General features: G+C 42.4%; 1 long non-coding RNA gene across 1 annotated transcript in view; it reads left to right on the top strand.

Annotated features, from left to right (window-relative positions):
* The window catches only part of LOC140843422 (uncharacterized), a 529,360-nt gene that overhangs the window by 17,383 nt on the left and 485,840 nt on the right, over window positions 1-26,137 (top strand). The window contains exons 2-3 of the long non-coding RNA XR_012121167.1: window positions 21,299-21,509; window positions 23,867-24,010. This is a non-coding gene — a long non-coding RNA (uncharacterized lncRNA). The remainder of the gene's footprint in view (window positions 1-21,298; window positions 21,510-23,866; window positions 24,011-26,137) is intronic.

Here is a 26,137-nt window from a genome sequence, read left to right on the forward strand (position 1 = left end):
ATTTATATGTTGATCCCACATTTCTCCTATTATTATTATTTTTATTTTTAATAAAATGCTGAAGTGGTAGGTAGATGCAAGATAAAGGTAGAAAACATAGTTTAGTGCTGTAAGAAGGCAAATGTAGATGATCAGATGATCAGGTGTGTGCCTATGGACTAAGTATTAATCCAGGCTAGACAAGGGCAGCAAGACATCCACGGATGCAGAAGATTTCTCTCAAAGCAGGGGGGGTGAGGTTCTGAGCCTCACCTCTGTCGATCCCCAAATTCTCACCTGATGGCCCCCCTGCGACTGTGCCTGTCTTAGGTTGTTCCTCCCTTGAGGAATCTTACCCGTCTCTGGCTAACCAGTCATCTTCCGGGGCCATACAGGGAAATGTAAAGTTGGTAAGTGAGAGAGAAGCCATATTGTTTGCAAAGGTTAGCTTTTTACTTCTTTGCAGATTTATGCCCTGTGGCTTCTATGCCCAGCATTTGTCTCGAGGTATCTTTACCACCTGGAGGAATTATGATACTCGGTAAATTCGATCTGAGGCACGAATTCTATTTAAGGGTTGTAATTAGGAAGGAAGAAGAAAAGCTATAGATGTAGCATATGAAGGAAACTTGGGAGGATTGATTATTTCTTTGACATATCTTCTTGTATAGTACCTTAAGTATGTATAGGTTTTAAACTACTAACTAATTTGCACACACATATTAACATAATAGGAATACGGTGACATAAACAAAGCAAATCTATAATTACCATCCATCTCCAGTGAAGCCAAGAAAACCAGTTAGGCACCCTAGGCATTTGTGAAAATTTATCTATGATATGATGGATATTGTCCAACTGTACTTGAACCATCAGACAAATTAAAGCAGCCCATTTCTGGGATCTGTTCACATCCCATATGTTCTTTTAACCATAGATAGTCTATAGTCATGAGATTTTGGGGTGCTACAACTTGCACCCCTCCCAACTCCTGGTTGAGTTCCAACAGTACAGATCCGGTCAAATTCGTTGTCTCACTGTATGCACATGCCAGCCTAGACATCTCCCTCCTCATTCTTATGGCAAGTCCAGGAGACGGTGGGCTGGATGCAGCCACAACCGCAGCATCGTCCGGATCCCTGTGGAGGCTTTTTGATGATCATCCCCCGGCACAAGTCCTCCAGAGAGTGCTGATGCCGGAAGCTCCTCCTCATATCGTATCTTAGTTCATTTTCTGGGTATCCAAGCTAGGCCTTGATCTTCTGCATAGAAACAAAGAGACCCTTTGCCCACACTTTGACATGCCCTCTATACCACTGTGCAGAACTCATTGGAGGTCAGCACACAGTAACTGCTTTTTTTTTTTTTTTTTTTTTAAATTAAGAGAAAGGAATATTATCAGAAAAGAGTACCTCCATAGCTGATCATCTGACACCCTTTAAGTGATCAACATTAAGGATATTTAAAGCATGCGTTGATCTTTGATTTACCAATAGTTTTATCCTGTTAAGGAGTAATCCCCCTTTTCTTTCTTTCTTTCTTTCTTTTTTTTTTTTTTTTTTTTAAATTTTTAATCTACACTTACATGAAGAATACTATGTTAACTATGCTCTCCCCTATATCAGGTCCCCCCTAACAACCACATTATGGTTACTGTCCATCAGCTTAGCAAAATGTTGTAGAGTCACTACTTGTCCTCTCTGTGTTGTGCAGCCCACCCTCCCCTTGTTCCCTCCCCCCCATGCATGCTAATCTTAATACCCCCCTTCTTCTTCCCCCCCCTTATCCCTCCCTACCCACCCATCCTCCCAGTTCCTTTCCCTTTGGTACCTGTTAGTCCATTTTTGGGTTCTGTAATTCCACTGCTGTTTTGTTCCTTCAGTTTTTCCTTTGTTCCTATACTCCTCAGATGAGTGACATCATTTGGTATTTCTCTTTCTCCGCTTGGCTTATTTCACTGAGCATAATACTCTCCAGCTCCATCCATGTTGCTGCAAATGGTTGGATTTTTCCACTTCTTATGGCTGAGTAGTATTCCATTGTGTATATGTACCACATCTTCTTTATCCATTCATCTACCGATGGACATTTAGGTTGCTTCCAATTCTTGGCTATTGTAAATAGTGCTGCGATAAACATAGGAGTGCATCTGTCTTTCTCAAACTTGATTGCTGCGTTCTTAGGGTAAATTCCTAGGAGTGGAATTCCTGGGTCAAATGGTAGGTCTGTTTTGAGCATTTTGATGCACCTCCATACTGCTTTCCACAATGGTTGAACTAATTTACATTCCCACCAGCAGTGTAGGAGGGTTCCCCTTTCTCCACAGCCTCGCCAACATTTGTTGTTGTTTGTCTTTTGGATGGCAGCTATCCTTACTGGTGTGAGGTGATACCTCATTGTAGTTTTAATTTGCATTTCTCTGATAATTAGCGATGTGGAGCATCTTTTCATGTGTCTCTTGGCCATCTGTATTTCTTTTTTGGAGAACTGTCTGTTCAGTTCCTCTGCCCATTTTTTAATTGGGTTATTTGTTTTTTGTTTGTTGAGGCGTGTGAGCTCTTTATATATTCTGGACGTCAAGCCTTTATCGGATCTGTCATTTTCAAATATATTCTCCCATACTGTAGGGTTCCTTTTTGTTCTATTGATGGTGTCTTTCGCTGTACAGAAGCTTTTCAGCTTAATGTAGTCCCACTTGCTCATTTTTGCTGTTGTTTTCCTTGCCCGGGGAGATATGTTCAAGAAGAGATCACTCATGTTTATGTCTAAGAGGTTTTTGCCTATGTTTTTTTCCAAGAGTTTAATGGTTTCATGACTTACATTCAGGTCTTTGATCCATTTTGAGTTTACCTTTGTATATGGGGTTAGACAATGGTCCAGTTTCATTCTCCTACATGTAGCTGTCCAGTTTTGCCAGCACCATCTGTTGAAGAGACTGTCATTTTGCCATTGTATGTCCATGGCTCCTTTATCAAATATTAATTGACCATATATGTTTGGGTTAATTTCTGGGGTCTCTAATCTGTTCCACTGGTCTGTGGCTCTGTTCTTGTGCCAGTACCAAATTGTCTTGATTACTATGGCTTTGTAGTAGAGCTTGAAGTTGGGGAGTGAGATCCCCCCTACTTTATTCTTCTTTTTCAGGATTGCTTTGGCTATTCGGGGTCTTTGGTGTTTCCATATGAATTTTTGAATTATTTGTTCCAATTCATTGAAGAATGTTGCTGGTAATTTGAGAGGGATTGCATCGAATCTGTATATTGCTTTGGGCAGGATGGCCATTTTGACGATATTAATTCTTCCTAGCCATGAGCATGGGATGAGTTTCCATTTATTAGTGTCCCCTTTAATTTCTCTTAAGAGTGACTTGTAGTTTTCAGAGTATAAGTCTTTCACTTCTTTGGTTAGGTTTATTCCTAGGTATTTTATTCTTTTTGATGCAATGGTGAATGGAATTGTTTTCCTGATTTCTCTTTCTATTGATTCGTTGTTAGTGTATAGGAAAGCTACAGATTTCTGTGTGTTAATTTTGTATCCTGCAACTTTGCTGTATTCCGATATCAGTTCTAGTAGTTTTGGAGTGGAGTCTTTAGGGTTTTTTATGTACAGTATCATATCATCTGCAAATAGTGACAGTTTAACTTCTTCTTTACCAATCTGGATTCCTTGTATTTCTTTGTTTTGTCTGATTGCCGTGGCTAGGACCTCTAGTACTATGTTAAATAACAGTGGGGAGAGTGGGCATCCCTGTCTGGTTCCCGATCTCAGTGGAAATGCTTTCAGCTTCTCGCTGTTCAGTATAATGCTGGCTGTGGGTTTATCATATATGGCCTTTATTATGTTGAGGTACTTGCCCTCTATTCCCATTTTGCTGAGAGTTTTTATCATGAATGGATGTTGAATTTTGTCAAATGCTTTTTCAGCATCTATGGAGATGATCATGTGGTTTTTGTCTTTCTTTTTGTTGATGTGGTGGATGATGTTGATGGATTTTCGAATGTTGTACCATCCTTGCATCCCTGGGATGAACCCCACTTGGTCATGGTGTATGATCCTTTTGATATACTGTTGAATTCTGTTTGCTAATATTTTATTGAGTATTTTTGCATCTACATTCATCAGGGATATTGGTCTGTAATTTTCTTTTTTGGTGGGGTCTTTTCCTGGTTTTGGTATTAGGGTGATGTTGGCTTCATAGAATGAGTTTGGGAGTATTCCCTCTTCTTCTATTTTGTGTAACACTTTAAGGAGAATGGGTATTATGTCTTCTCTGTGTGTCTGATAAAATTCCGAGGTAAATCCGTCCGGCCCCGGGGTTTTGTTCTTGGGTAGTTTTTTGATTACTGTTTCAATTTCTTTGCTTGTAATTGGTTTGTTTAACTTTTGTGTTTCTTCCTTGGTCAGTCTTGGGAGGTTGTATTTTTCTAGGAAGTTGTCCATTTCTTCTAGGTTTTCCAGCGTGTTGGCATATAGGTTTTCATAGTAGTCTTTAATAGTTCTTTGTATTTCTGTGGAGTCTGTCGTGATTTTTCCATTCTCATTTCTGATTATGTTGATTTGTGTTGACTCTCTTTTTCTCTTAATAAGTTGGGCTAGAGGCTTATCTATTTTGTTTATTTTCTCAAAGAACCAGCTCTTGGTTTCGTTGATTTTTGCTATTGTTTTATTCTTCTCAATTTTGTTTATTTCTTCTCTGATCTTTATTATGTCCCTCCTTCTGCTGACTTTAGGCCTCATTTGTTCTTCTTTTTCCAGTTTTAATAATTGTGATGTTAGACTATTCATTTGGGATTGTTCTTCCTTCTTCAAGTGTGCCTGGATTGCTATATACTTGCCTCTTAAGACTGCTTTCGCTGCATCCCACAGAAGTTGGGGCTTAGTGTTGTTGTTGTCATTTGTTTCTATATATTCCTTGATCTCTATTTTGATTTGTTCATTGATCCATTGATTATTTAGTAGCATGTTGTTAAGCCTCCATGTGTTTGTGAGCCTTTTTGTTTTCTTTGTAGAATTTATTTCTACTTTCATACCTTTGTGGTCTGAAAAATTGGTTGGTAGAATTTCAATATTTTGGAATTTACTGAGGCTCTTTTTGTGAGCTAGTATGTGGTCTATTCTGGAGAATGTTCCATGTGCACTTGAGAAGAATGTATATCCTGTTGCTTTTGGATGTAGAGTTCTATAGATGTCTATTAGGTCCATCTGTTCTAGTGTGTTGTTCAGTGCCTGTGTGTCTTTACTTATTTTCTGCCCGGTGGATCTATCCTTTGGGGTGAGTGGTGTGTTGAAGTCTCCTACAATGAATGCATTGCAGTCTATTTCCCTCTTTAGTTCTGTTAGTATTTGCTTCACATATGCTGGTGCTCCTGTATTGGGTGCATATATATTTAGAATGGTTATATCCTCTTGTTGGACTGAGCCCTTTATCATTATGTAGTGGCCTTCTTTATCTCTTGTTACTTTCTTTGTTTTGAAGTCTATTTTGTCTGATATTAGTACTGCAACCCCTGCTTTCTTCTCACTGTTGTTTGCCTGAAATATGTTTTTCCATCCCTTGACTTTTAGTCTATGCTTATCTTTGGGTTTAAGGTGAGTTTCTTGTAAGCAGCATATAGATGGGTCTTGCTTTTTTATCCATTCTATTACTCTATGTCTTTTGATTGGTGCATTAAGTCCATTTACATTTAGGGTGACTAGTGAGAGATATGTACTTATTGCCATTTCAGGCTTTAGATTCGTGGTTACCAAAGGTTCAAGGTTAGCTTCTTTAGTATCTTACTGCCTAACTTAGCTCGCTTATTGAGCTGTTATATACACTGTCTGGAGATTCTTTTCTTCTCTCCCTTCTTATTCCTCCTCCTCCATTCTTCATATGTTGTGTGTTTTGTTCTGTGCTCTTTTTAGGGGTGCTCCCATCTAGAGCAGTCCCTGTAGGATGCCCTGTAGAGGTGGTTTGTGGGAAGCAAATTCCCTCAGCTTTTGCTTGTCTGGGAATTGTTTAATCCCACCATCATATTTAAATGATAGTCGTGCTGGATACAGTATCCTTGGTTCAAGGCCCTTCTGTTTCATTGCATTAAGTATATCATGCCATTCTCTTCTGGCCTGTAGGGTTTCTGTTGAGAAGTCTGATATTAGCCTGATTGGTTTTCCTTTATAGGTGACCTTTTTCTCTCTAGCTGCCTTTAAAACTCTTTCCTTGTCCTTGATCCTTGCCATTTTAATTATTATGTGTCTTGGTGTTGTCCTCCTTGGATCCTTTCTGTTGGGAGTTCTGTGTAATTCCATGGTCTGTTCGATTATTTCCTCCCCCAGTTTGGGGAAGTTTTCAGCAATTATTTCTTCAAAGACACTTTCTATCCCTTTTCCTCTTTCTTCCTCTTCTGGTATCCCTATAATACGAATGTTTTTCCTTTTGTATTGGTCACATATTTCTCTTAGTGTTGTTTCATTCCTGGAGATCCTTTTATCTCTCTCTATGTCAGCTTCTATACGTTCCTGTTCTCTGGCTTCTATTCCTTCAATGGCCTCTTGCATCTTATCCATTCTGCTTATAAATCCTTCCAGGGATTGTTTCACTTCTGTGATCTCTTTCCTGACATCTGTGATCTCCTTCCGGACTTCATCCCACTGCTCTTGCATTTTTCTCTGCATCTCATCCCACTGCTCTTGCATTTTTCTCTGCATCTCATCCCATTGCTCTTGCATTTTTCTCTGCATCTCTGTCAGCATGTTCATGATTTTTATTTTGAATTCTTTTTCAGGAGGACTGGTTAGGTCTGTCTCCTTCTCAGGTGTTGTCTCTGTGATCTTTGTCTGCCTGTAGTTTTGCCTTTTCATGGTGATAGAGATAGTTTGCAGAGCTGGTACAAGTGACTGCTGGAAGAGCTTCCCTTCTTGTTGGTTTGTAGCCTTTTCCTGGGAGACTAGCAACCTCTAGTTGCTTGTGCTGGGCAGCTGTGCGCAGACAGGGCTTCTGCTTCCCGCCCAGTTGCTTTGGGGTTTATCTCCGCTGTTGCTGTGGGCTTGGCCTGGCTGGGGCTGTTCCTCCAAAATGGTGGAGCCCCGTTGGATGGGGAGCGGCCAGGAGGCTATTTATCTCCGTAAGGGGCCTCTGTGCTCCCTGCTGCCCAGGGGGTTAGAGTGCCCAGAGATCCCCAGATTCCCTGCCTCTGGTCTAAGTGACCTGTCCTGCCCCTTTAAGACTTCCAAAAAGCACTCTCCAAACCAAAACAACAACAGCAACAATGAGAGAGGGAACAGAAAGAAAGAAAAAAAAAAGGAAAAAACAAGCGATTTTTTTTTTTTTCCTCAGTTGCCGGTCCCAGGCACCCGCTCACTGGTCCTGCTGCCCTGTCTCCCTAGCACCAGGGTCCCTGTCCTTTCAAGGTTTCCAAAAAGCACCCACCCACCGGTCCCGCAGGGAAGCAACGCTCGATATTCTTTGTCCTCAGGCACTGGTCCCAGGCACCCGCTCACCAGTCCCGCCGCCCTGCCTCCCTAGCACCGGGGTCCCTGTCCCTTCAAGGCTTCCAAAAAGCACTCGCCAAAAAGAGAGAAAAAAAGGAAAAACACGCGATTTCTTCCGTCCTCAGGTGCTGGTCTCAGGCACCCACCCACCGGTCCCACAGGGAAAAACGCGGGATATTCTTTGTCCTCAGGTGCCGGTCCCAGGCACCCGCTCACCAGTCCCGCCGCGCTGCCTCCCTAGCACCGGGGTCCCTGTCCCTTTTAGGCTTCCAAAAAGCACTCGCAGAAAAGGAAAAAAAAAAGGGGAAAAACGCGCGATTTCCTCTGTCCTCAAGTGCCGGTCTCAGGCACCCGCCCACCGGTCCCGCAGGGAAAAACGTGGGATATTCTTTGTCCTCAGGCGCCGGTCCCAGGCACCCGCTCACCAGTCCCGCCACCCTGCCTCCCTAGCACTGGGGTCCCCGTCCCTTCAAGGCTTCCAAAAAGCACTCGCCAAAAAGAGAGAGAAAAAAAAAAAGGAAAAACGCGCGACCTCCTCCGTCCTCAGGCACTGATCTCAGGCACCCGCCCGCCGGTCCCGCAGGGAGAAACGCGGGATATTCTTTGTCCTCCGGCGCCGTTCCCAGGCACCTGCTCACCGGTCCCGCCACCCTGCCTCCCCAGCAACGGGGGCCCGTCCCTCTAAGGCTTCCAAAAAGCGCTCGCCAAGAAAAAAAAAAAAAACCGCTCCGGTTTCTCTCCACCCGCCGGGAGCCGGGGGGAGGGGCGCTCGGGTCCCGCCGGGCCGGGGCTTGTATCTTACCCCCTTCGCAAGGCACTGGTTCCTTGCAGGTGTGGATGTGGTCTGGATGTTGTCCTGTGTCCTGTGGTCTCTATTTTAGGAAGATTTTTCTTTGTTATATTTTCATAGCTCTATGTGTTTTTGGGAGGAGATTTCCACTGCTCTACTCACGCCGCCATCCTCTGGTGTTTTTGTTTTTTAATTTTTTGGACATAATGAATCTAAGTTATTTTTTCCTTCTCACTTCATTCCTCTCCTTCTTTCCTTCTCTCCCTTTCTTCTTTCCTTGCTACCTTTTCTATAGATCTATGCTAGAAAGCTCAGAACCTCAGATCTGTGGCCTACCAGACATAGAAGCATTTCTTGGCTTCGTGTTTGAGGCCTTGTATTATCTGTGGAATCTTACAGAGCCTTGATAGCCAACTTCTGTCCTTTCTGGAGGAAGACTGATAGGAACACCCAAATTGGTGAATGAGCTTCCTCACTGTGACTTAGAGCCTAAGACATAGGCTTTTAGTAATTGGCTTTGGGAACTAAGCTAGAGCAGAATATAAACTTTGATGGACTCAAAATAAAAGGCCAAAGGGCCTGATTTATGATGTGTGAGGATAGGCCTGTCAAGAATCTGACCCACTGACTTGGAAACACTAATTTTTCTGTTAAGTGGTTGAAAGAACATGGACTTTGATGTCAGAATGATTTCTGCTGGATTTCTGGGACCATCACTTATTATGCAAACTTCAGCAGGCCCCTGGCCCTCACTGAGGCCTCAGTGACCTCATCAGTAAAATGGGAATCGTAGCGTGTATATGGTTGTTATGAGTATTAAATGGAAAGGTCTCTGCTGCACCTGACATACTGGCTCCTGTCCTTTTCCCCGAGGTTGGGATAAATGTGTTTGGAACTGTCTTGCTTTTTCAAATCTCTGGGAAGATGTGGATGTTCATGGCTTCCTTTGAAACAATCCTGGCACCCCAGGGACTCGTCCGGAAATTCAGCTCATGTTCAAGCCTGTTTAAGGGGCTTTTGCTTTCATCTTCAGGGGCCAAATGCCACTGGCTGCTTTTAATGAAACCAAATCCTTCCTAGTTTTGTGTGATTTGGGGATTTGCTTCCCAGCCTGGGCAGCAGTCAGATACATTCCGTTTTCTTTATTTTCCAAGTGACCCCAGAGCACTTTGTGATTCTAACGCTGACCTACTGGAGAAACAAAATACACTCTTCCATCCCATCTTCTCTTTCCTTGAATGTATTTTGGGAATGCTCTGACTTTTTATACCTGCCCTCCAGCTGGCTGGCTCTGGCACGATAATAAGTAGCATAAGGACCTCTCTTGGTTATATATTCTCACAAGGCTCTGCAGCATGGCCTTGACAAACTGCTATCTTCTTCGCCATTTGGTGGCTCAGGAGCCACACATGGAAAAAATAAGGCCACAGAACAAAGCAATAAACAAACATATTAAGTCTTTTAGCCCCCAGGGGATATATACTCCATTCCCATTCCTCCTCAGTGAATCATAATTTCTTCTTTTCAAAAACTGGGTGTCTGGATAACATAATAAGTCCTGAATTTGGTGCTTTCCTGTGGAATAATTCTGGGGAGAAGGTGGTTTATAATGAGAAAACCATTTTGTATATTGGTCTAAATTTGGTATTTCTTTTTTCTTCAGGCCTCTGCAGCAGTCAGGTCTCCCCTTGCCCTCGTGGGAGAGGCTCGCAGTCTGTGATCACCCTCGTGCTTTTGGGCCATGGTCTCCCATCTGTGGTGTTTCCTTCTATATGAGGCCACTGTCTGGTCAAGTAGTGATTGTGGGCAAATTCCGTAGCCCACAGTCCAGCCTGAGTTTGAATGTGTCTCCTCCTCTTTCTAGTTGGGTGACTGGGCAAATTACTCAACTGCTCTGTGGCGCAGTTTTTTTGTGTGTAAATGGGGATAGCAAAAGCATCTGCTTCCAAGGATTGTTCTGAGGATTGAGTGAAATAATGCAGGTACAGATTTAGCACATTAATGGCATATTTCAAGCACTCAATATATTAACTGCTACCAACACCATGGCCCCATTGGTTTGGCTATGAACATTCAGTGGATGGACTGTTTTCTGCCGGGAGGATAGGCATTAGAATTGACTCATCCAAGAGCTTTAAAATTAACAAAATCTTGGAAAACATTCTCAGCCTTTCACACTTCCTAAAAGGTATGTAAAATCTTCCAGCAGAAGGTAGACAGATGAAGGACAGGAGCCTGCTTTAATTAGTCAAGTTGGTCTCCCGGGCTTCCCTATAGCCACTCCTCTTGGCCAGAAAGCTCCTTCCAACCTATTCTACATACCAGTGCCATGGTAGTCTTCTAGAATGCTGCCTGAACCTTGTTATTTGTCTTTTCTTCAGTCTTCCATTATTCCACAAGGTCCTCCACACGTCTTTACGTCTTTACCTTCCTTTTGATTTCCATTTTCCACTGCTGCCCTGCAGCCAAACTGGTCTGCCTTGTTTACCCCTACTTCCACGCTTTGCTCTTAATGTTCCCCTCATTTGGAGGGTCTGGCCTGAGGACGTAAGGCACACACATTCTTTATGTTCTGCCTCCTCTATGACTCCTTTCGTGACCACTCCAGCTCATTGTTCTTTTCCTTCTGAACCACCACAGTCACTAGTCATCATGAATTTGGTGCTGTCTGGGAGTAATCTAAATTCATAAGCCCAAATCACAGACACGCCCTCTGCAGTGTATAACCATCCCATTACATTTCCCTCTCTCCTCAAGCCTCCTCCCCCTCCTTTTTTTACTGGCAACTTGGCCCTCAGAGAAGATAGAAGAAAGCATATGCATACCTGCAATGCTCTACCTACGGCAGCCGTAACAAACATACTTTCAAAAAAGAAAAGTGTTTGAAATTGGGACAGTCTCAAAGAATCCAGACCAAATAGTCACCAGCTCAGCCAGTCCCATGGAAGGCTCATCTCTGGGCCTGAGCTATGGCACCAGGTTGCCTCTGCACCCTTGCCCTCCTTGGGCTACCACTGGCTCATTCCTGCTGACAGGAAGCGTGTGAAGCAGCAGCCACCTCTGTTCACCAGCATCCTTCCCAGGATTTGAACCACTGACCTTACCGTCGTGAATGAGTCAGATTGTAGACAAGTGTTCTTACTTGCAGACCGTCCGTGTATAATTAACTATGAGTTACAGTAATGATGATGATGATATGAAGTGCTCAAGGGCCTTTGGAATTTGAGGGCTATAAAAATGTAACATTATTATTATTGTCATTACTATAATCAGGTACAGATACCTGGATAAAAAGGCCACTTCTCACTAGTGTAATAGCACATGACCATAAAAAGTACCTGAAAATCTGTATTTTTTTCCCCCGACCATCAAGTCATTATCATAATAATTCAGTGCCTTAAGAATTCTGTCCCAGATCTGTGTGGAGGTGCACACTGCCTTTTCATGGTGCATGTTCTCACTGGCTCCTGTGAAATAGCTTATGGGGACTGGGCCTTTGGCACTTTGTTTTGGAGACAAGACTTTGGAAACATCTGTTTTGGGAAAAGGAAGTCATCTATAAAATACAATCAGCCTGTAATAGCCTACCTACCTACAGTGAGCAAGTTTCAGAAGAAGTGTGGAGTTCAGGCCATGCGTGCTCTACTTGGAGAGCGTGTTCTGTGAATAAGGAGAATTTTATTAGCCGAAAATGCAGTAAAATTCTAAGGCAATTTGCAGGGCGTGTGTAACAGGTGGGGCAGATGTTCTAAGTGGTCATGAATTACTAGGAATCTGTCTCCATGGGGGCAAAGAGAAGACCTAAACTGGGACTTTTTTCTTTCCTTCCCTCCATCCCATATATATATATTTTTCATTCTGCTATTTTAATTGATTTTCAGACAGCTCAGAATTTAGAAGTAAAATCTTCCAAAAAGGATCATTAAATCTGCTCCTTCCCACAGTGGGAAAACTAAGGTAAATGGGCTGCCTAACTCAAAATGGAACAAAACTCTCCTTCCCTCCCTCTCTCTCCTCTCTTAGTCAGCTCTAGCTGACTTCGCTCACAATCCAAAAGAGGAACAGAATAGGCAGATCACAGAGGAATCTTTGGGAGCTTTCAAAACAGATTTTTGAGAAATTGTGGTAATTCTGAATTAATTAATGTTTCCCTGGTGATTTCAGTACCTGGGGGCTTGTGAAGAGGGTGAAACTAGAACCAGAGCAGTTCAACTGTAAGAGGCTCTGGGAGCGGCACAGAGAATCTGACTGGAGACAGGCCACTCACTCAAATCCCACGCGGAGGGTGCAGAGGTGTTGTGGACTCTGGGTCCAGCACACAGATGAAGGCATGTAGGCACCTACTCATTGCCCGGTCTTAGTGAAAGCTCCTTTCATGTCTGTGGTCTTCAGTATTCTTGCCTATTAGGTACGCTTAACATGAACATTATGTCTGTACACTTAAATCAGCAAGAAACAAACTTGCAGCCTGTCCTCAAAATAGTCCCCCATGTCAAACCTGAAGATCTGAAATGCAGCTAAGTAGATTAAACTGGTTGCTAGACAGTTTCAACTAGTCATTTAACATCATAGAGAACCTAAGAAACTAATGTTTGAAGTTACATCCCCCTCTCCCCCCACCACTGACTACCAGTTGTTGGTATATGAACATATAAGCCTTAGTTTGGAATACCTTTGAGTACATTGTTGGCCTAAGTCTAAACTCCTTTGCTTCTGGTTCTTGAGGCTCCCCATTGACTGGCCCACCCTCCCTGCCTAGCTTAATTTCTCACCACCCTCTGATATTCACCTTTAACTTGCACCAGGCTGGTGTTTTTTCCCCATGGTCTCCTCATTCCCATCTCTGTGCTCTTGTTCATGTTTACTTTTCCTAAGATGAACACAATGCCCCTAACATTGTACTCATTCAGTCATTTATTCATGTCTTGAATACCAGGCAGTATGTGTCAGGTGTTGTTCTTTTGGCTGGGGTTGGGGGAGGGGTGTGGTGTGTGAGGGGAAGGGCGTGGGGTGTGGGGGCTGGTATAAAAGACCTTGGCAGGATCACTCCCTTCTTGATCTGTGTGGCTTTCTGTCTTGAAGGGGCAGGATGGGAGGTGGACACTCATTCAACACCAAAACAAGTTGGCAAATGCTATGGGGATGTATGTTGTATGTCACTGTTTTTGATTCTCGCTGCAGCTCGGTGCATAGCCCCTTCTTGACATTCCTGAGGCTCTGTGTCTCCCGTGTGCTGACCGAATCTGGTCAGCTAATAGGGCATCTACATCTTTTCCTTTCCTCCCACTGGCTCAGTCATGGCCCCCGTGTGGGCCGTGGCCTCTGGGTGCTGCTGGGTGCCCTAGCCCTGACTCCTTTGGCCACAAATGCTGCTTTACCTGGAGTCTCCTTGACATACACTGGTAGAGAAACCCAAGGCAGTTGTGTCCAACGTCTTACAGAGGTTTAGGAGGGACTAGAGCTTTTAGGTTTTGCTCACTGCCGACTCTCTCCCTGGAAAGAAGATGCAAGACCATCAGGGGTTGTGGTTGAGACCTTTCACCCTGCTGGTGATATCTGCCCCTATGATGAGGGCTGTTTTGCCTGACTCTGTTTTCCCTTAGGAGAAGTTCTAATCCAGGAAGCTCCTGCCCTACCTGTTGCCCAGATTTCCCCAAACAAACGTGATTCCCAGCAGAAGGCTCAGCCCAGAGCACCTTGCTACTTGGGCCATGTCCCAAATATTATGGTGAAAGAAGAAGGAGGTTTCCTATGAGAGGGGAGGGTAACATCAGTATGGAGGGAATGGGGTCACGGGATGATGCATGGGCACCATGCTCAAAGGCCCAGCAGCTGGAAGGAGCATGAGATGCAGGCCAGGGCCCAGGCTGTGTTTTAGGAAAAGGGAGGATGTGACTCTGGGAGGTCTCATTGCAGCCAGACTGTAAAGGGTCTAATAGCCATTGTAAGGTGTTTGCACTTTGTAAGTGTGGGCTCCATGGCAAAGCAATCAATTATATATTTGTTGGGTTTAAAATGACTGACTTAGTGCCATGATTCAGGTTCGATTACATATACAGTGTGTTCTTGGTGTAAATTCCTTCCCTTAACTATGTTTCTTTCAATGTGCTAGTTTTATTTTTTCCAATTTTATTTTGATATTGATAACCCAAAGAGAAAAAATTGGCCTGACTTAAATAAATCAAGGCTCTTGCATGCTTTGATTTCCTAACAAATAGAAGAGGGCTCTCCTAATTCCTGAATTTTAAAAGTATGTAGAGAAAAAGAAATGGTCAAACCAAAATATTTAGCCTTGGATGGCAATCTGTGTGCTGTGAGTAGTTTCTGAGTTCTTCCAGGTGGCAGGTGGAGGATCCTTCAGTCTTCATCTTGAGTGGGGCCTGTGCATTTGACTTATCTTCATAAGTCAGACAAAGGGAGGTAGACTCCTCAGTCACGTGCTGTAACTCAAGTAATGAGCATTTGTTGAGCACTTTCTCTGTTTCTGACTGAGGTAGGAGGCATGTCACTCCCAAATGGACCAACACAATGGGCTGTACCTAGCTGGTCTTCAGAAAGGACTCACTGAAGCAGGGAAGGTAGACAGTTACAGAGAAGTAGCCTTGAATACTAGAAAGTTCAAGGTTTTAGAGTCATCCTGGGCTGAATACGAATCACTTCACTAGGCCAACTATTAAGTGTGTATCCTTGGGTTACTTAATTTGTCTCTTTCAATGTCCCTATCTAGGAAGTGGACCTAATATTATCTAACACATATATTTAACACATGGGAAAATTCAATAGGTTAATGTATGAGCAGTATTGGGCACGTACTAAGCATTAGACTACTTAAAATCAACAATAAAGTGTACAGAATCAGAATCCAAAAATGCCGCAATGAGCTATAGAGGTCGGAACAGCAACCCTAAATTCCCCTTTCTCCAAAATGTTGCCTGTGTCTGTAAAACAAAATCTAGGTGGTTTTGATTTATTCAGAATTAATCTTACTTCCATGTTGCACAGGGAAATTCCTTCTTTCCCTTTTCCACTCAATACTGACTAGTTCCATTGGACTCCACCAAGCCTTGTGTCCAAATCAGTGAACATTTGGCTTCATCCCAGCAGAGGCCCATTCTTGTACTCCTTTTAGGAACCCAAATGAGTTGTTTCTGTCTTAAGTCTCTTTGAACAGCAGTAAGAACCACATCTGCTCCTTGAACCCACGTTTGTGGGAGGGGAAGATGAGGCCATGGCAGGCACGGTGGGAACCGCCTTGGAACTCACTGCCTCTGTGGTCCCCCATGAGCTTCCATTATCAGATTTTGTAACTTTTCTGTCTAAATTCTAATGTTAGAACAGTTTGCTTTTTAAACAGAACTGAAGGGACCTGCAGTGAAATGTAGCTCAGTTTTGGAATCTGGGATTCTTGTGTTGGGACTTCCTTGTCCATTCAGGGCCTCGTTCTCAGCCAGCTCCTCCGTTCTCTCTTTGCTTTAGACTCTCCAGAGACTGGGCTCTACCTGTCTACACCAAAACCCAGGATAAGCTAGTTCAGACTGAAGAGTTCATGATTTAATGTGTAACCCCTCCCAGGGAGAATTGGAGGCACCCTAATTTCATTTCAGCAAATGTTTGTCAAACTTCTGTGTTACTCAAGCTGGGTGCTGGAGATTCAAAGATAAAAACAAGGCAGAAAGTTTTCACTGTTGTCCAAGAGTCTAGTGTATGTATGTAATATATGTATTTATATATGAAATATGTAAATAATTCATTTTAAAACTAGGTAAAAAGTATATGTGTGTGTGGGAAACTAAAAGAAAAAAGCATTCATTTTACCTGAAGGACTTTTAGATGACCGAAGGGGAAATTATAGTGCGTGACAACTAGCACTGAGTCTCTGAGGGCGGAACCCCCGGAATCCTGAAGGCGGAGGCTGGGACTCCTCTAGCGCCCTGTGTGGGAGCACTGAGCATGTTGGCAAGCCCAGTGTTTCCCCATTTTAAACTGAGCTCATAAAAACCGGTGCCTGCCTGCTCCTCCCTCCCTCACCATTAGGGTGGAGAGGGTTTTGAGGATACAAAGTCACCTCCGTAGGCGGGCAAGGAGCCATCTGCTGCTGCTGGGCCCACATTAACTCTTACGGCTGCCACAGTGTAGTTGAGTCTGGAAAGACTAGTAGCAAGTCAGGACAGCTGAGTTCTAGCTAGTCTCTGTGCCTGCTTTGGAAAGGCATGTAACCTGTCAGAGCCTTAGTTTCCTGTTCTTGAATTGCCTGCCCTGTCAGCTGTGCAGGTAAAGATGAGATTATAGTGAAAGTAATTGGAAAAATAACACTAGTGCCCTACAATGAAGTTTTGTTAATAATTAATCAGAAAGTAATTATTATCTGTAGTGCACCCAGAATTTGGCTAGGTGTTAAGTGGAGCCCATTGGCCCAGTAACTTTCTAATAACAGAGTATTTTTTCTAATCCATTTGGTACAGAGAAATTGTCAGCACGGAGTACATACATTAGAGAAGAAAATGGCTTGATGATCAGAGATTGCTGCAGTTCTGGCCCTGATTAGCTGCGAGATGCTGGACAATTATCTTCACTCCTTTGAGTCTCAGTTTCCTGCTCTGTAACATAAGGTTTTTCACTGATGCCTCCTGATTCGTCTTTCCCCTACCTTCCAACTTCACCCTTTCCTCTGGCTGTGGTATTAGAATGGGGCTTGATAAACCAACACACATTAAAATTGAAAAGACTGTAAATAGTAAATTAGTGGTGGATTCTTTGGGGGACAATTTAACCAAAAGAATTACACTTTAGTGATTGAATATCAAATATGTACAATAGACTACTGGGAGAATTATATGGAGCAGGCAGTTGGTTTGTGAGGCTGGCCTTGCTGGCAACTTGCCTTTGAGGTACCACGGTGTGATGCCAAGCAGGTAGAAAGTTTCAGAATCTCACCCTCAAATGGCTGTAACCTTACATTACTGTCAGTCAGTTCTGCTGGCTTCTCCAAAAAGGAGGCCCTTAAGAAAAAATCTCCAGGGTAGAGTCTAGAGATACCTTGCATTGGTAAACACTTTAATTTTTTTAATAAGTATTTTCAATGCATTATCTCACTGATATTTATAACAAGTCCATGAGTAGTTAAATCACTATAATTGCCATCGTATTTAGTAGAGGAAGAAAAGGATATCTGATTTGATATCACAGGGTCATACAGTGGCACAGTTGAAACTAGAAGCCAGCTGATGTCACTTCTGGTCTAGAACTCTTAATGTGACTCTCAGCTGGGAAGAAATGAGTGTGTCCAAGAGGGGACCCCGCAGGCCTGAATGTTCCTTGACTGTAGGAGATTAAGTATATTTGTGCATTGTTTAGAGTAAGGATGATAACTTAAGAGAACAGGTATTGCCACATTGTAGGTGCTTGGTGGAGGTTTGTGAATCAATCACTAAAGCTGCTGTAACTGCTTTCGAAAATGTCTGGAGTAGACTCAGTGGCTAATGTGGTAAATAGCTCTGCTTTCCTTCTTGGCCTTAAAAAATTTTTTTTTTGCCACTTCTGACTTTGCCTACATTGAAGTAAAAGGGGAAATTCTCTTCCCAGGGTCCCCACATTATTGACTTGATTCCTGAAAAATTTGGTCACATGGTTTAGATGGAGGCTTGGCATTCTTGTTCCAAAAGAGGGCACAGCCAGCATATATATACACTTTGAACATGGCATACATACATATTGTCACTCAGAGTGGTGATACAAAGACACAGAAGATGGAGTTGTTGTTTTTTTTCCCCATACAGAGCTTATATCTTTGGGAAGACAAGCTGTGCTCATTCTAATTGCTACTAGTTGTATTTAGAAAGCTATTTAATATTAGTGACAAACTGTGAAAGCAAAGCCCGTATCTCTGTAATTTACTATTTTAATACAAAAGTACACAATGAATTGTGTGTGTGTGTGTGTGTGTGTGTGTGTGTGTGTATTTAAAAGGGTACATTAAATGAGCTTGTTTCTAGAATATGATCAGTATCCACACGAAATATTTTCTCTGTGATGGTTAGTTTTATATGTTAACTTGACTAAGCCACAGTACCCAGGTATTTGGTCAAACATTGTTCTAGATGTCTGAGATGAGATTAACATTTAAATGAGAAGACTTTGAGAAAGGAGATTACTCTCCATAATATGGGTGGGCCTCACCCAAGCAGCTGAGGGCCTTGATAGAGAAAAGACTGATCTTCCTGAGGAGGAGGGAGTACTACTCGCAGACTAACTTTCAACTTGAGCTGCAACAACAGCCCTTCTCTGGGTTTCCAGCCTGCTGGCCTACCCTGCAGATTTTGGACTTGCCAGCTTCCATAGTTCTTTAAAATAAATCTCTCTCTCCATGTGTATATGTACATATATACAAATAACAGTGTATATGTATGTACACACACATCTATGTATATATATGTGTATATACATCGGATTGGTTCTGTTTCTCTAGAGAACCTGTTCTCCTATTGTCCTTCGAATACCCAGTCCTATATAATGATCTAGAATCCCAATATATATAATACAAGGTCATATCTCTTCTTGTGGGGTCAGGGCCCTTTGTGGTTGTAATTTTGTGGTGGGGTGGGATGTTGGGGGAATTTCTAGACCTGTCTTCCCTCTTTCTTGCTGATTAGCTTTGCTCTCTGGCTGGCTGCTGTAGGCGACCCCTCTGGAGTTAGTGCATGGGGAGGGAGGAGGGAACAGAGCATAAATAGTTCTGGTGGGAACGGCATGGTTCCCAGCCAGCTTCAGGATCACTGGGCCTGGCTAATGTTTCAGCTAACTCTTTCTCTTGTTGGCACTTTCCTGGGGGCTCCAGAGATTCTACAATCTAAGGCTAGAATGGTCCCTGACATGGGTGACATCCTTCCTTAGGCTGACTGCTACCCACTATGCCCTTTCTTCAGTGATCCACCCTCCACAGCACCAAAGTCCTCTTGGGCAGGACTTAAGGGATTGTAGGCTGGCTGTGCCTCCTGTGGGGTCTCTGACTGGTTAATAACACTGAGTTAATATTGGAGCACTGATCTTGGGCCAGATACTAGTTTAAGCACTTTGTATATATTAACTCATTTAATTCTCACAGTGATTTCATGAGGCAGGTACTTTTATTATCTCTGTTTTACAGGGGAAGAAAGTGAGCCTCAGAGAGGTTAAACAACTTCCTCAAGGCCACAGAGCTGCAGAGTGTAAGAGCTTCAGACCTGGGCAGTCTGGCTCTGGAGTGGTGCTTTCATGGCAGGCCCCAAGCTCTGTAATGCAGATATTCTCATGACCTGCCACTACCCTCCTCAGTGGAGGCAGTCCCTTGGCCTGCCTCTTGCTTTCTAGATCTCATTAAGTCCGCTCTGTTCCCAAACCCTGGGAGTGGCAGAGGGGACTCATATCTGCTGTCCCAGTGATTTCAGTGAAGTCCTCTCCCCCACCCCCTTTCCCAACAACAAAGTTTGAGATGGGGGAGCAGTCCCTGTTTTTTTCCTAAAGGAATTTTTCCCACAATATCTTTTTTTTCTCTTCGGTCTTTTCATATTTTTCAAGTGGGTAAGGTGCTTAAGAGCTGTGAAACCAATTATAGTTCATTTCTTTAAAAAACTCTGCATAGGTTAGTTCAGTGCCTCATTTTGGATTTTTCCATCTCTGGTATTTTGGTATTTCTGTTGAAAATGCAATTTTTACATCATCTTATATATACGTGTGTATGTTATATATATGAAATCATGATTGTGATATATTAAAATACACATAAGTGACTATGATTGATGTAAAGCAATCTATTTTCTTTTTTCACTTTGTTCCTTCTCAGATGTATAGTTTTCCTAGACTCCATTATTATTATCTTCATCTTTTCCATTTCATAAAAGCTCATACATTTTAAAACCCAAGGTAGGAGCACTAATCACTTACTTTTGCTCATTTCCAAGATGTTGCCCTTATGACTCTTCTCTGCTGGACACCAGGTTCCCTTGGGATCTTGGGGGTCCATGTTCCCAGTTCTTGTGTGGGGAATCTGGGCATTGCAGGGCTTCTGTTCCCATTTCCCCATGGTGGCCCACACTGAGAAGGAACCCACGCATATGGTCCGCACGTCCTGCTCACACAGCCCCCTCCTCTGCAAACACTGCCCCACACCGTTAGGCCTCTGGATGTACATGTTGATGCTATAACCTGCCTTCAGGAGAGGAAGGACCCTGGAAACAGGCTAGGGATGTCTGGGTAAGACATTTTGGGGTGCAGGGTACGTGGGGAGAAGTACAATCCAGAGGAAATACAGAGCTGGGCCCCAAAGCATGGGTGCTAGGGCTGGGTTCTCTGCCCTGTAAAGGGCAGAATAACTGCTGGTGTCACCTACTTTTGCTCACAGTGCCTGCCCCATCATGTGCTGTCCTAAATTGCCCCCATGGTGATACCACCCCTATGGATTTAGATGCTTGCTCAGTAGGTCAAGGAAGAAAAATGACCTGGGACTAGCCTTTGCAGATTGGGAGGATTCAGTTAATCAAATCTGCATGCTACCTGTGGAAATCTGTAATATAAAGAAGAGAGGAGGCATAAAATTAAGTGGATACCATGGAGATTTCCATATGGTGAATTTTATTATTTTTTATTTTTAAAGTTGTTCTACGAGGTGAGTTGAGCTCATGGAAAATTATTCAGCCATAGGACAACCCTGGAAAAACCCATCTTGGCCCTGGTGTGCCTTCTACTTTTAAAAGGCTTTATTCACATGTCTAGACAGGTTAACTTGAAGTTAACCATCTTGCTTCATAAGAACCAAGCTCTCAGTCCATTTACGTTTTTTATTACCCCACATATATCCTAAGGCTTAAAAGATTCAGAGAGGGAGGTCGATGTTATTTTTAAATGATCCAGAGGCCTGGGATGGTAAAAACCACAAGTCAGTGTCTTTGGCTGGAGAAACTGTGCTGTGTTGGAGTCCTTCTGAATCTCGTATGTGAAATGTCTGATAGACGTGTTCCATCTCGGATTTCTTTGGCCACTCATTTTCCTCTTCACTCTCTATTCCTAATTTGTCCCTTTGTCTAGGTTTCCATTGAAGCTGAAATGACTAACAAGAATTTTTGAGTGTGTAAACACATTTTCATGTTGACATCAGCAGAAAGGGAAGGTTAGATTGAAATTTCTCCTGTGCAGAACTCGTAAGGGTGAGAAAAACAGGACTTAAGACTCCTTTCGAAGGAAGAGAGCGAGGATCACCTCATGCCCAGAGGGAGCATCAGTTATTATCTGCAAGGGGGTAAGCATTCCAGCTTTTATGCAGGGGCTCTTTAGCTTTAATCATAAACTTCAAGGGATAGAGAACTATGCTGTGTCCATTGTAATCACCATGTTGATTATTAACCAATGCTGAGACCCTAGTTTTAAATATGGATACACTTCTTATTGTTTTCATGTGTAGTTGATAGAGCAAAGTTACTGGTAAACCACACTTTATATAATAGATATTTCTTGAAGGACATAACATTTTCCTTTTCCATTTTTCGAAAAAAAGTATTTTCACCTGTTTTTTAAGAAAGCAAGTCATGCCTCCTCTCTAGTATTCTAGTTTACCTTCATGCAATTTATTATATACACTACATACATTTTGCGGTTAAAATGAAAATGTATTCATCAAACCACATTTCAACCTTCAGTTTTGATTCCTGAAGTGTGTTTGCATGAAAAAAAGGTCTAAGTAATGAATCCTCATATGAGGTATAAGAATTGCTCCATTTTTTAACCTGCAAACCTCATATGCGTTAATGGGGAGGCAGTGTTTTAAAAGAGGAAGGAGAGTGAGAGGTCTTTGGATTCTGAACATTGGGTTATATTCCACTTCCTCCGTGTGTTCTGTGGCCTTGGGTAATTGCTCAGTCTCCCTGAGCCTTGGATTCGTCAGCTGCAAAATGGGACTAATCAGATTCTTGTTACTGAGCTGAAGCTTCCATGTAGTACAGGACTCTGTAGAGCAGAAAGCCATGAAAGTCACGCCAGTGTTGAGAGAGCTCCAGCGTCCTGACTCAGGGTTATCCCTAGAAGGTCTGAGAAGACATGGGCATGTTCTACTCCATCCAGCCTCAGATAGCCCAACATGTCCTTTCCTTTTAAAAAGAGGGAATTGTAATTCTAGATGGGAATTAACATTCAACTTTAAAAGAATCAGTAAAAGAAACTAATTATAAAAGCAAGAAGAAAATTTAAGAAAAATGTATTTAAAGCTTTTAAATAACTTCCCTAAGTTCTCACATATAATGTAGTTGAAATAAACACTAAGGGGACAGAAAAGTCCTGAGAGAAAAGGAAATATTTTAAAAGGGGCCATGAGGACCTCAATCATTATTTATTTAGCTGAAAGCCCTTTTCAAAAGATGTGTCTTTGCATTTCCATTGATACTGTTATTTGATGGGTTTCACAGATAGGTCAAATCATAATAACTCCATGGAACTTACTAAATCTTGGAGTTTGATTTTAAAATCAATCTCAGAAGGATCTCTGTCTCCACCCCTGTGTGCTGTCACCATTCCTGAGCCATGCAGTGCCTTTAGGGGCCTTAGCCTCATGGGAGAAAGTTGGCATGGCGACTCAGCTTGTCATTCTTCTTCATGGTTTCGACCCCTCAGCCTCCTTCAGTTCTGGGAGTGGCAGCCAGAGAATCAGAAACTGCCTCAGGCGGTTGGTAGAAGTCCACTGGTTTCCAAGTGGAATGAGGCTTCCTGAGGTTTGGGGCTCTTATCACAGTGAGGTTGGGAGCAGAGAGCAGAGGCTGTGCCTGGACACCAGCCACTCTCCAGGGTCAGATGTGAAGGCAGAGCCTCTACCTGAGGGTTTTTCAAACTCTTAGTCATGACTTGTTAGTGGATTGTAAAATTAATTTAATGAATTGAAGCCATCATTTAAAAATAATTAAAATACATACCCATATGTATATAAACATATTCTATACTGAGTTGTGATAGAAAATATTTTTCTTTTAGGATGTGGCAAAATTTCTTTTAAGATATAGCATGTGGCAGAAATGTTAGACAGTCATTACTTTTCATGACCAAAAAGCAATTGCAAAGTTTGCAAGCCACAGAGTAAAAACAAAAATGTATGCATATGTTCGCATATGTTCATGCTTACACACGTGTGCACGTGCACACACATGCACACGCACATACACAGTTAACTGCTTTGCTACAAAACAGCACACAAGCCTGGCACCTGAAGTTGCAAAGATAAATAAAGCCTAGTTGAAACCATTTCTTCTTCAGTTTCATAAATCCAAGGCAATCTAGGAAGTTAGAATAGGGATGTTCTGTCCCAGGGCAGAAGGCTGGAGTGAATATTAGGATCTATTAATGGGGTATAAAACACTGTGGTTTGGTAAACTGTCACCTAAAGGAGGCATTTTTGAGGCCCCTTCTGATCATTCTGAAGCCAGAAAAAGGGACTGAATGACAAGGACTTTAGGGAGAACTGAAGTAACAAACATTGCTCCCCTTATTATGTGAACCCTGAGCAAGCTGTGGAAGTAGATAATGAGGGATGAAGAAAACGAGGTCTTGCAGTCAGTGACATTGTTTCTGTAAATTTCTGGATGAGGCATTCATACCAGGATCCGTCTGTTTCAGTGCACTCTGCCGGACCTTGTGAACGTGGCTTACTGCTGACGCCATAATTAATCTGACAAGGTACCCACACTCAAGGACGAGAAGGGATGCTTAGTTTGGTCCAGAGGAGTATGTCAATGAATAATGGGATGAAGCAAAGAGAAGGTAAAATAGGGCTGAATATCAAAGAAAAAAAACTACCAAACAGAAAGGTCTATTAGATAGTGGACTGGTCTCTCCAGGGGGATGGTGGTGGGTCTGGTGGTGCTGGAATCATTTACAAGTTGGCTGTTGAAAGCCCCTGAGAATATGCTATGGAGAACAGGACTGAGTTGACAAGAGTGGAAAAGATGACCTCAAAGGTCTTCTCCATCTTTAGTGTCTACGATTTTGTGATCATCCGCTCTTCCCTGAAGTGCTCCAGCTACGGCTTCTCTCTGGAGCCTGAAACACATAAAATAATTGTTAGATCTCCAGCAATGAAACATTTTTGAGGAATCATCCATTCTTGGCCATCTTTTTCCGTTCAAAACTGGGCTGGAGAGAAATGACAAAGATGAAACAAGGAAGCAATTGGAGTTTATTGTCCTCAAAACGGACATTATTATTTTAGTCTGTATTTAAAATATTTGATCAAGTGCAAAATATTCTTAAGGGTTGTTTTTAAATATAAAAGCAATTTATTTGGGACTATACCATACTAAATTCCGTATTTTTCAACAGGTTGTTTTAGTATTGTATAGAAGGAGCCTGTTTTAGGGGTTAACAGATGAAATGAGTTCTTGGATCAGCAGCATTGTTCTATCTTCAACACGGTTAGAACTCTTGTACATTTGCAGTTCTGTGTTTCAGAATATTCAGGCAGTAAATTACTCAGGATGTCAACCATAGGCCGAAACAGAAATGACCTGCTTTGTGAGGATCTCATGTATTTTAAATTTAACCTTGCACCTTTTCTTCAACTGGGAATGGAGAAAGTGACTGAAGAATGGTGGAGCTTCCTGAGCTTTGTAAGTATGATCACAAGGAAATCAAAAGCAGCTAAAATATATTGAGCTCTTCTTATTTGCTGGACATCATTCTGAGGGTTTGATGTGCATTAACTCAGTTATTTTCTTGCAGCAATCTAGGAGGTAGGTGCTGTTATTACAGTTGAGGAAACTGAAGCACAGAGAAGTTAAAAATCTTGTCAAAGGTCACACCACCAGTAAGAGGTGGAGTTTGGATTTGAACTTGTAGTCTGAGTCCAAAACCTGTACCAGCAACCATTATTATTCTACCACCTCTCTAAGTATAGTTTCTTACTTCCTTCAAGAACAATCATGAGGGCAGGGATTTTAGTCTCTCTTCTTCATTGATGAACCACCAGAGCCTAGAACAGTAGCTGGCACATAGTAGGCACTTAATAAATTTTGGTTGAAAGAATGAATGGAAGTTGGTATTGGCAGTCCTGAGTTTTTCTGTGTGAAATTCATTTATTCTAAATTTTCTGACTAAAGGAAAAAGGCAACTCTATATCTCTCTTCTCTTTATCACAACAGTCTCTTAGCTTCAGAAGTTTTTCATCTATACTGCTTTCCTTGACCTCTTGGAATAGACTAGCTACCCTTGAAACAAAGTCCAAAAGTATCCTGCATTTCCTTGATATGGCAATTTTCAAACTTTATAGTAATTATTTGTTTAGTTACTTATCATCCTGGCTACATTGTAAGCTCTGTGAGGGCAAGGCTATAAGTACAGACCCAGCATTGAACTGGGCACAAAGAAGTGTATTTGTGGAAGTTGTTGAATGAATGATTAAAACAGGATACTCTTTCCAACTTATTTTTTTTACTTATTATTACACAGATCTTTTGCAACCTATATTGGTTATCTATTGCTGCATAACAATTACTTCCAAAATCAGTAGTTTGAACAGAAATAAATATTTATTAACTTACAACTTCTGTGTTTTGGAGATTCAGGAGTGGCTAAGCTGGGTGGTTCTGACTCAAGGTCTTTTATGAGGTTGGAGTCAGATGTCAGCTAGGGCTGTGGTCATCTGAAGACTTGACTGAGGCTGGAGGATTCATTTCCAAGTTGGCTCCCTCGGAGGTGTCTTGTTGGGAGGCCTCAGCTAATGTCCACATAGGCCTCTCCATAGGACTGCTTGAGTGTCTTGATAGTGCAGCTGGCTTTCCTCAGAGTGAGTGATGTGAGAGAAGGTGCCTGTTATTATCTAGCCTTGGAAGTCGTATACCACTGCATTCTGCATTCTTACAGGCCAGTCCTGATTTAGTGTGGAAGGAGACT

The sequence above is a fragment of the Manis javanica genome, chromosome 1, assembly GCF_040802235.1.
Source record: "Manis javanica isolate MJ-LG chromosome 1, MJ_LKY, whole genome shotgun sequence".
Lineage (NCBI taxonomy): Eukaryota > Metazoa > Chordata > Mammalia > Pholidota > Manidae > Manis > Manis javanica.